At 39.6% G+C, this 12293-nt stretch overlaps 1 long non-coding RNA gene across 1 annotated transcript in view; it reads right to left on the bottom strand.

The window, feature by feature from the left end:
• Nucleotides 1–10978: 10978 nt before the first annotated feature.
• The window catches only part of LOC114447480 (uncharacterized), a 44638-nt gene continuing 43323 nt past the window's right edge, over nt 10979–12293 (bottom strand). The window contains exon 5 of the long non-coding RNA XR_003671845.1: nt 10979–11940. This is a non-coding gene — a long non-coding RNA (uncharacterized LOC114447480). The remainder of the gene's footprint in view (nt 11941–12293) is intronic.

Genomic DNA, 12293 nt, shown 5'->3' with positions numbered 1-12293 from the left:
ACTTTTCTGATATCCGATATCACATCCGCTATCATGTTTAGATTTCTGTTACATTTTCACATACCTTCTCAGCTGCCTGTGTCCATTCTCTAATTAATTTCTCAATGGTATTTTAGCGGAGAGTTATGGTTTTTTTTTTTTTATCCTAGTTGTCAAAACTAATAGTAAATTTAACGTGGGCATTTGTATTAAAAATATAACACTTGCATGTTAGTAGTGAAAGAATGTGCACATTTAACCACTATTCTAAAATATCCTACATCTTTATACATTAATGTGGAGAGTCTGTATGCACAAGTGTGTTTGCAGGTCACATAAGTGTGTTGTTATGTGAGGGGATTCCCAGAACTGTGTTTACAGTGTCATTTTCCGTGCATGTGGGAGGTTATCCCAAGGTTGGTTCTGATCAAATTTCTCTGTCCTGTGCGGATTTGGAGTGCATTTACATTTAGCTTTTTTTTCCTGTGCAGCCTATGTCAGTTTCCATTTCATGCCATTTTATATTTCCATCCTGATACATTTCATAAAAAAACTTTGTCTATATGATTAAAATTAGTTACACTACAACTCAACATATAAACTATGATGCATTGTTATTAATAATGAGAAATTCACAAACCTAAAAAGGAATTTTACTCTATTGCTGTTTTTTTGCATACAAACTTGTCATGTGTTTAGCATTTTATTTTATTTTATTTTATTTTAATCATATCATGTGCCTGTTTCAGCAGTTGTTCTTTTACTGTAGTTTAGCAAGGATATGGTTACGATGGTCCTCTTCCTTCACTCTCTCTGTCGTCACATTAGAGAAACCTGAGCCCCACATGCTGGGTGTTTGTTTCACATGTTTATTTTCACAGGAGAGACATATCCTCCCCTCCATTCTTCCCCGTCTTCCGTCTTTTATTGTCTGCAGGGATGAGTGTGTTGCGCTAGGGATCAAAATATTAAAAAAATACATGCATGTGTCTGTGTGTGTAGATTAGAAGTGTTAGAGTGTATATGTGTATGTGTGTGTGTGTATATATATATATATATATATATATATACACACACACACACACACACACACACACACACACACACATATATATATATATATATATATATATATATATATATATATATATATATATATATATATATATATATATATATGGGGTAAAAATAGAATATATATCATTCTCTTATTTGTACCCCACATTTCCCTTCTAATTTGTGCATCTGGCTGCTTTTGTTCCTTGTGCACACACACACCTGGCAGTGACCTACCACAGACAATGTCTTTCACTGTCTTCTCCTACTGACCTGAGAGAAGCTCCATTGTAAGAAGTGCCCTGCTTCAGGGTGTTTCCCAGGTTGGGATTAGGAACCACCAAGAGGTCGTAGGACCACTCATGTGGGTCGTGGGATTTTCTAGGATACACATGGCCCCCTTTTTTAATTGGATATCTTTTATTTTTTTTCTGGCCTCGATCAAGTATTGAAATAAAGAGCATCTAGCTGTTTAGTGAAGAAAGTGGCTCTAGATCTGCTCAGACACAGTAGAGTGAGGGCCTGCAAGTAAACACTGCTTAAAAATGTACTTTGCCTTAATTTATTTATTTCATACTCTCTACGTGTTTAGATATTGAACTTCATTTATATTGGCTGGTTTAACTCCAGCTCCATATAGTATATGTTTTGTTTTCCTTCATATAGTGTGGAGCCCTGCTTTGAATGACCTCAGTTGTACTGTAGCCTCAGTAATCCCAGTGGCAACCAGTCCTGTAAACCAGACTGTCCGTATCAGTGACATGCTTTACATATTAATGTGTGAAGGTTTGCATTAATGTGTGTGTCTGTTACATGGTTATGATCAGGTGGGATGACTGTATGTGTACACAGATGACAGCTGACTGCTGACTATAATGAATGAAGTGCTGACTGTATTTCTCTCCAGGGTCTCCCTAATGGAGGCGTGGGGAAATATAGTATACACACACACACACACACACACACACACACACACACACACACACACACGGCCACTAGCAAATAATACACACTCTATAGACCCTGTCTCCTCTCCTCTCCCTCACAACACATTCCTCTTCTCCCCAGTGAGAGAACTATTAGTTGGGCAGTTCAGCCTGCTCAGGCTCTTTCTTGGCCCCTGCTCACTTAGCGCCAACCCCGCTCCAGGACCTTCTCACCAAGCCACCATAGGGCTCAGCTGTGGGAGGCCCAGAAATTAGAGTCTTTTACCCCCAAACAGAGGGCCTTTGATGGGGGATAGGCCAGGGAAGTGAAGCCCTGACCAGAGTACGAAACTCAGGAGTTCTCAGCTTTCACATGGGGGACTTCCAGAAAAACTCCAAGGACACAAGGAAGATGCGGGAAATAAGTTGTCCAAATATGTGACCCTGTTGCCTCTCAGTTTCGATTAATACACAGGACTGGTTTCTGCACACTTTTTTAACGGCTGAAGGAAACTGGCAGAACAGGGTGGGAATAGACTGAGGAACGTGAATGTGGTTTCAAAACATATTTAAACACACTGAGGTGGTTTTTATTCTTCACTAGCAAATCTAATTTTCTGTTCTGATCCCAACTCCACTCTTTGAAGACGAAAAATCTACATTTAGTGTAGAATACAGAGGGTATTGTTTCCCTTGCAAGTGTGTTTGTGTAGGGATATGTGTAAGAGTATGTGTGTGTATGTCAGCTTTTCCTGTAAAGTTGTTGGGACATGATGGTCCTGGCAGATCCTCCTGTTCTCGTTGGATGAACTCTCTGTGACTCTGCTGAGTATATCACTACTCAAGTAGCAAAGACACACAAACACAAATACACACACACGCACACACACAACACTCCTTAATGAACACATTCACCACAGACACTCTGTCTCACTTCCTTACTTATGCGGTTTTCTGTTATCCAAGTGATCTACTTCCTGGTTGTTACCTTTATCCAGGTGGACCTGTGTGTGTGTGTGTGTGTGTGTGTGTGTGCACGTGCGCATGCAAGTTTTAAGTATCTTTGTCAGGATGTGAAAATGAAGACAGCAAGTTAGGTTGCTGCAATTGACAGATGTAGTCCTTCCAGTTTGTGTATTTAATAAACAACCATGAAACAATCTCAATTGTTATACAGCGCAGGTAAAGTTAAGGAAGTCTGGATTAAATTTTTTTTTTTTAAGCCAACAACTAAGTTTGTAGAGTAAATTATCAAGAATACCTTTGGGCTAATTGTACAGGGTTTATGTTTATACAAAGTGAAAAGATGTACAAGTTTATTTTAATTCACTCCAGGCCAATAAAAGGAAGCGGAAGATGATGTCTGACATTAAACCATTATGTTTTTGACTGGGTGAAAGTTTAGGGTCTGAGCATCCATGTTTTCAAATATAGATATTTTAATTTCCATTGCATCACAAAGATTTACTAGATGTTTATCTCATGTGCCTCCAAACTGATATAATCAGATTTAGATTTAGGCAGATTCTTTAGATCCATCTTGCACAGTGTATCTTGCATTCAGTCAGTTTATTATATGTGTCTGTAAGTGCACAATTGAGTGCGTTAGTTAAACTCATATGTTGCCACATTGTACTCAGCTGTTCACACATCTAATCTCTGCTGGCTCAAGGCACTTCATCATGCTAAGTCCACCACTCTAATACACACTGTTGTGACTGGTTCCCTCACCCCAAAAGTCTGATCAGCATCAACATGCTCACACACACACACACACAGAAACAGAGAAACCGAAATACCCTGCAGTGTTAAAGAGCAGCTTATTATGAAAGAGCATTTTCTACATTCCAGACTTGTCACATAAAACCTGCTGTTTACCATTTAGTGCTGTGGGAGATGTCCATCCAGCCACTCAGTGTGTGTGTAGGTGTGTGTGTGAACTGCTGATTGGCCCATTTAATCTCACTTGTAAGGCCTTGTGTGAAGATGTCAAGACCTTACTTAGTTGTGTATATGTGTGTGTTGGGAGGTTTAGGCACACATTGACAAGTTGTCCTCTAATCCAGGTGCTTCTGCTAAACTTAGTGTTGTCATTGTCAGCAGGACCCGTAGCTCTGGAGATTAACAGAAAATGAGTAAAGCAACACAACAGACTTTAAAAGGGAAATTGCTTTGGATGCACAACCCCACTGTTGTAAATACTACTTGGAGCAGGATCACCCTGTATGAATTCCAAATTGGTGTATTTATTTACACAGTGATAGAATAGGAACAGACATTTGTTGGAAACAATGCTGCAGTTAAATTGTACAAAAATGGAAATAACTTGGCTTACAACCATAAACTGAGCAGTGGACAACTTCACCTACACAGATCAACATCAAATAAACTGGTGACAGAGCACCCCCACCACTTACAAACACACACTCATTTCGTTTCCTCAGACAGACACACTGCTATATAGGTCACTTGTTTTATCCAAATGTCCCACTTGTCTAACACCTCACCTGCTTTATCTCCATGCATTTCTACCAACACATACTCACTAACACTGTGCATATGCATTCGCTAAGGTTACTAATGGTGCTAAGGTTGTTTACAGAGGCAATTCTCTCTGCAGCTAAATAGGATGTCAGACAGCGTGCCATTGATCTTACATCCTCTTTCAGTTCTGACTTGACTTCTGAGATATTTTACACTATGACCTGACCTGACAAGTTCTGAGTAAGTCAGATTGATCCTGGAAACTTATTTGGAATTGTGAAGGAGAAAGAAAAACAAAAAATTACAACATTTGTAGCCGTTTCTTGTTTCAGCTTCAATTGATGAATCACTTACTAATGGTTTGTTAAGGCATGAGTAATGCTGTACATTTCCTCATTGTGATTGTCCATTTACCGTTTTTTTTCATCGCTGCATGTGGCAGCAGACTGTAAAGAAAGACTGTTTGTTGCAGCCCTCAGATGTAAAATTTGTCTTTAAAACAATATCAAGAAAAGCAGATTTATTAGGAAAATTGCCCAGACTATATGAAAAAAATAGTGTGTGAGCACAGATTGCAATATGGAATACACATTCTATCCTGGAGTCTGCAGTATAAATAACACAGCACTGTACTGACTTTATTAACTTTTAATGTTGAAATGTTGCCCATGTTTACATAAGCTATGAAATATAATTGCTGGTAAAAAATACTGCAAAGGACAGATATCTGTGGATTTACGGTTTTGTTTATCTGAATCTGAATTTGCAGATTTAAGTAAGTTACTTCAAAGCAAACCAGGAAGTAGCTGTTCAGTGGAATGGAACAACAGATTCATTCTTGGTATTTGTGACCTGGCTGATGGAAGTTTGCTGAGGAGGAGGCAGATAAGCCGAATGTAGGCGTGTTGCAGAAATAAGGAAATATAGGTTTGCAGGGTATGATTCACATGTTCAGTGACACTGCGTCTCAGTTCAGGACCTTTGAACCTGGCCTTCAGGAAGCGAGCCGCACCTGTTTCAGAGTGGGGGAAGAATCAGGAAGGAGAGGACCGCTTGCATTTCTCACATGTTTCCTTACATTTCTGAGCCAAAGTGTGCAGACCGTTGTGGTGTCATCTTCTTACAACAGTGTGTTAACAGACATTGGTTGTTTTTTTCTTATCACACAAATTAACACATACTGTATAACAGTGCCCGACTCAGACACATAAAGACAAGAGTGAATCATTTGGTAATGACACATCTAACCACAATTTAGCCTCATTTGTGTGTTAGCTGTATATCAGTCATAGGCAAAACGGCAAATGTTGCCTTAAGGAGAGTATGATGGGAAATGACCTACTCAGTTCTTTATTCAATTCAGAATAGTTACAGTTAGACTGTGGTATATAAACAGTAATTAACAGTTTCACAGGATATGTGAGCTCTACTAATATTTTCACTGATTTTCATTTTTCATTTTTTATGTGATGATTTAACACCTTGATGATTTGATCAGTAAGGTAGCCGGGATACAATGCCCAGCTTGGTTCAGGTTTAGAACTTCACTACTCCTCATATTCATATTCCAGCTGCTGCAGCCATTATCTCGCTCTCTTTGTGCTGCACTTCATAATGCATTTTTTTTCTATTTTCATTTATTATTCAATTACCTAAAGCCTGTAATGTCCTGCAACATGATACTGTGCATATACGGCTTTTATGAGCAATCAATTCTCGCCTCTGTGTGACTGCCTTTCCAGTTATATGTGAACAGGTGTGAAAAGGTCAGAGTGTGAGCTAAGAGGTGATGGAGAGGTGAAAGACAGCAAAAGGGTGAGAAACTGAGGCCCACAGTGGAAGCTGATGTCCCTGTGCCCCAGGACACTAAGTTTGTGTGTGTGTGTATGTGTGCATGCACAAATGTGTGTGTTTGTAGGTGTGCATGCCCAGGGCAGAGTATTAGTAACAGGATATGGCTGCAGTAGAAAGCTGGAAACTTGTACCTCCTTATCTAGAGGGCAAGTGAGTCTGTGTGTGTCGTTTTTCTCATACATACCTGATCACAACGATAACATCCACCCCGTGTGCATGTGTGTGTGTGTGTGTGTGGGAGAGAGAGAGAGAGAGAGAGAGAGAAGTGTCAGCTTTCTGTAAAGTCCCCCTGATAGAGCTCATGGCTCACAGGCAGGGCGCGACAGGGATTGAACTATTTTGGCACTTTTTACCCAAAAACATCTCACAGTGGACAAAGATTGAAGAGTGATTCTCTATGAAAGTGTCTTTTGCTGCTGCAATCACATTATGGTAGATGTGGTGTAACAAAGATGAACATAAAGGCTATAATGTAAATATACTGAATAGACAATCAGGAACAATCAGGAACAAGTGGGTTAACGTTAAGCAGTGGTTCAAGATTCACACTGATACCATTGAGGTTTCACAGCATGCACCTTAAAGACAATGGGACACCTAATTACTGCTTTAAAGCAACCTGACACCTGCAGCTACAGACACATATGACTAATTTGAAAAGGTTCAGTGTTTGTGGTTTGTAAACAGGTTAGTCATATTCCAGTGTGACAGGCAGAAAGTTTTGTGTAAGCTAAACTAACGAGGCCATGAATTAAACTGCTGTCAGGGTGCGACAGAATGAGGTTGGGATGAGGCAAAATGCCAAAGTGTGTGTGTGAAAATATTTAATTGCAACATTAATATGCGTCTGCACTTTTGGATTAAAACCCTGGACACAAGCAGCTTTTTTACCTGGAGAAAGAAAATCTGTGTTCTGGTCTATGTGCTTCTTTCTTTCTGTTTTTATGTTAACTTCCATATTTCTATAAAATATAGTGATCAATATCATCAGTTAAACTCCACCTATCCAAATCTTCCACCCACCTCCCAGCTACATCCTTTAGTCATCACCATCGTTTCCCCCTTTTCTCCCCTGTGCTTTTTAGAGAGTTTTAGGTTCTGTTTGTGTTTTTTTCTGTCTTCCTGAGAAGGTAAGACGATCCACCCTCTGTTTTTCTCAGAAAAATGCTGGAGGACGTTAGGCTGGCATAAGACTGGATATGAGAAGAGGACAGAGTGAGACTAGAGAAGATTACTATTGCATTTAATGTACATTGTTCCTGTATAAAGCTCACAAGTCTGGTCCTTTTTACTTGTAACTAAGTATCACTTCTGTGTGAATTTAAAGTGTTAAAAAAGCTTACGGTATATAAATGTAGACCATTTACCAAACATCTTTGTCTTTATTTGCCAATTTTACTTGGTGTGCAAGCAACGTGGCAGTCAGTCAGGTCGTGTTCTTTATTTGTCATTCAACAAAACATAAACAACTGTTTCCCAAATCCAGCTTTTAAAAAAGATAATGCTAAATAGATAAAAAAATAACCTAAAATCATGGTAATCAAACACGTTAAAAACCAGCTGCATGTTAGAATCAGTACAGCAACAAGTTCCTTAGCCTCACAGCCTAAGGAGGAAGCTGCACCTCAGCCTTTATGTCCAAGCTTTGGGGCTGCATAGCCTTCTGCCTGATTGGAGAGGTGAACAGTACATTGTCCATCATGATGTTGATGATGTCAAGACATTTTTGCCAAGTTGTAAATGTTTTCTGGACATCTGAAGAAAATAATCCAATGTCACCACCAATCCAGCTTGTGTCTGACTGTGACTGCTGTGTTACACCATAAAGCCATTAGATTTCTGAGGCTACAATGTTTCAGGAGCTGCATTGTGAGAGGGGCAGAGCAGGTAAACAGCTAAACCCACTATAAGCCACTTAAAGCCAAGCTATGCTGGAGAATACAGTGACAATTCTCTATAGCCTTGTCACCATGAGCAACCCCATCTCACTGTCAAATTCTGTTCTTATTGTCATTTATTACATTGTTATAATATGAATCAATGGCAACGTCTTAACCAGCCTGAAGCAGCGTGCACGGTAAAAACAAAACAAGCTTCTCATCAGTGTGATTTTTGCACAACTGAGAAGAAGTTTCTGGTTTGGTGTCCAGAAATACAAAAGACAAATTTCAGGAATGGACCAACTGGTGTGTTTAGTGTGCCAAAAACTTTAGTAATGTGTTGTATATAATAGCTGAATGTCCATCTGTAAAACTGCAACCTCACTCCATAGCCATGGCCCAGCTTTTGCACACATATCCAGATGCTGTCCAGCAGCCGTGATTTCATCGTGGTGTCACAAGAGCTCTTTTCAAGCTTCCCGTCACCATCAGACATACAGTATTTTATAGACAGGGCTCTGCTCAAAAATCCTTTTCATAAGTTAGAAATGCCTTGCAGTCTCCTTTCATGTGGCTGAGGCTTCGGAGATTCAACAGGAAGAGAAGAGCCTTAAGGTAGACAGGGAGATGTGACTCAACTCGCAGAGACGTTGTCCCTCTGTGGAAATCATCTGCTCAGTCTGTCAGGGAGCCAGTCTGACTATACCTGGCCTCTGAATAAAGCTCTGTCTGCAGTCTACATTACTGTTTATATATTGTGATTAGTCGTTCACTCTTGTCAAAACTAATGGGAAGTTTGATTGTGTGGATGTAGTCTTTTAGGGTTGGTGGATGAGCTGTGTTTCCACTAATCTGATTTTCAGCACAGAGGTTAAGGTTGCCTCTGATAAACATCTCTCTTTCTTTTTGCCTTTCTTTGTTCCATATAACCAACTTTTTCCCCTCCCCTTAGGTTAAAATGCCATCCTGTCTTGATGGTCTATCGATCATCACAATTCTTCCTCGTACTCCCTCCTCTCTCTCTCTCTCTTCCCCCTCAGCTAAGGCTGCTACCTGATATGGGTGTCAGGTCATCGACGGTTGTGTCAGACAGAGTCATGAGTCATGCTTCTATTCTGAAGGCTTGCCTTATAAACCAACTGCCATATTGGGTTACTGAACAAACAAACTTTGGGCCAGCAGAAAATCCATTAGCAATATCGATAAACACAGGCACATGCATGAATGCATGCAAACACACACACACATACAATGAAAGATGGAGACAGACATGTCCTTAAATATAAGCACGTATAAGCAAACAGAAGACTTTAACAAGCTTAACGTCAGGCTTAAAAGCATTAAGAAATGAAACTGGCAAATGTGCAAACTTAAACATGGTTCCATTAGCTCTGTAAATAAACATAGAAGATAAATACAAAAAATGTTCTTTATCAAACAGGAAAAACAACAATGATGGTGTATTTACTATATCGGTGTGTGCTAAGTTTAACTTAGTAGTCACAGAAGTATGTGTTGTGTTGAACATTTATGAAAGAGACAAACAAAATTGGATCAAAAACATTAAAAAGTGAACATCAGGACAAAGGGTGTGGCTATAAGTAATATGTTAGACACACTATAAAAAATATATATATCATTTTTCTTGTTATTCTTGTTCTCTGTGACATTTTTTCTCTTCAGAGTTCAAAAATCCCTGCCTGGAAACACTGAGCTTGAACATCAAAAGGAAATGACTGCTGAATATGAGAGCTTTTACATAAATTCCAGTCTTAATGCACAGGTCTGTTTGCATGTTAGCTGGCTGTGGACACACACAGACACAAATGCAAATGCACACAGGCGTACTGTATATACACACACACACACACACACGTTTCCATGTGGTTAAAGCGGCAGAGGCAGTTTGCTGTGAAGGTTTTTTTCTTCATTACCAGGCCTGTAAGGAGGCTTTCAGAGTGTGTTAGCTCATCAGGGAGGCTAGTGAGAATGGATGCATTGCCAGCATACACACAAATGTCATGTCTGTGAGGAGCAGCGTTGACATTGCTTCTTGTATTGCACACAATAGAATGCCAGAGTGTGTTTTTGAGTACATCTGCTAAAAGGAATTTACACAAACTGTATGTAAGCATAAAGTAAACTGGTTGACATTTTTTTTAATTTTGTTTCAAACTGTGGAGATCACTACTAGATCTTCAAAGGTATAGGCAAAATAGGAAAACACTTCATCATAACTCCTGACTTTTATCACACTGAACAGGCAATAGGTTTAATTCCCCTCACATTCTCATACATATATTTTGATTGCCAATGGCTTCTGACATAAAGACAAAGTCAGGGCAGATGGTGCCATTATCCTTAAGACAAGACTTTGCATTATTTATGTCATTGTTTGTTTAGGGACAGGCACTAAAACTTCCAGCAACTGCAACAAGCTTCAAAAATCCCATCCCAAGTGGAAGATTTAATGCACTGATTCAAACAGCTTCAGCAGTGTAGTTAGACGTAAGCAGTGCATCTTTACCTATATGTGTCACTGGGAGTCTTTATAAAAGAGGACACCATGTGATCAATGTTTCAGGACAAAAAAAATGAAATAGAAATACAGCCATACAGCAGTTACAGATTAATTGAGTGATCAAAAAAGGTATTTATAAATACCTTTTTTGTACTAGTACTCGTATAGGAGTACTGGTACATATGTCAACAGATACATATGTGAAAGTACTTGTAAAGTTTACTTCCTGAATTATGTGCATCCCTTACTGACCAAATATTTGAACCTATTTTCCCCAACAAGAAATGTATCAGGTAACTGAACCTGTGCCATGTGACAGGCGACACTTAGGACACTTGCATCATTCCCATTTGATAAATGTCCTGTCAACATGAGGCATGATGGGACCTTTCCACAGCCACCCAAATAAAACTGCTGTGTTCTCTCTCTCTCTGTCTCTCTCTGCCACCAGCAGTTGCAATCACTGCAAGTTAGCACCTCGTCACAAGCATTCTTCAGGACATATTAGCACAGGCTTCTCTGACCTATCCAGTTTCAAACCACACACACGTATACGCACACATGCATATGCTGCAACCCAATATCATCCCTCTCCCACCCTAACACAATTTTTACAGAAGGTCTCTCAACAACAAGTGCTTAGTATAAAAATATCCTTTGAATCATTAAGGAGTGAGAATCTGATTGGTTGAAAGCAGGAACACATGACAAGCTTTAGCCAATTGAGAGAATGGAGGACAATGAGGATTGAGTTACCTGCATCATTGCTACTGTGTATGTGTGCATGGTGTGTGTGTGTGTGTGGTATTTATATCAGCAGAGAAAGTGTCAGTGCAAGAAGGTCAGGACATTGGGTAAACACTTGTGCCTGCAGGATCAACGGAATGCCTTGTTAAATGTGCGGTCAGTCGTGCAGGAGTGTGAATCAACACACACACCCACACACAAATGTAGTCACAATACAGAAAATTACATTTCTGTAGCCAACTGACCCAGCGCTCTGCCCTCTGCCAGCCAGCTGCCAGTGGAGCAAAAATCAAGGATACCATTTTGCACAATTTATGTCAATCCAAATAGAGCAGAAAGGAAAATCAAAGACATGAGTAGGTGATAAAGTGCATATTTGCCCAGTGCTGTAATACGGTCTGTTGCACTGTGAAGTGCTTGCTGAGTGATGTGAAGTCATGCAGGTTGTCCATTGGGAGTCAGCTCTTTCAGCTTCATTCACTGAAGTGGTTTTCTGGTGGGACAAAAAGAGAATAACCACATGTCATTTATTGGCACTAGCATGTGTTCAACGTCCTTATTGTCCTCATTTGTTACGCATGTTTTTTGTGTATTATGAAGACAGCAGACTCATTTCACAGCTAGTGAGATCATTATTACTCATAATTAAATTATATAACTCAACAGATATACATGACATGCTTAATTATTTGATGAGACTCTTTTACACCACAGCATAGAGGTCAGTTCAGTTCACAATTTAAAGCCGTAGTGATTGGTGAATGTGTAAGCTGCACATTTTACTGCAAAAACAGCTGAACACAAATCAGAGAGCCACACGTTGCTTTGGCACCATAGTGAGGCTGA

The sequence above is a fragment of the Parambassis ranga genome, chromosome 15 (assembly GCF_900634625.1).
Source record: "Parambassis ranga chromosome 15, fParRan2.1, whole genome shotgun sequence".
Taxonomy (NCBI): domain Eukaryota; kingdom Metazoa; phylum Chordata; class Actinopteri; family Ambassidae; genus Parambassis; species Parambassis ranga.
The sequence above is the reverse complement of the archived record's forward strand: the minus strand, read 5'-3'. Positions and strand labels throughout refer to the sequence as shown.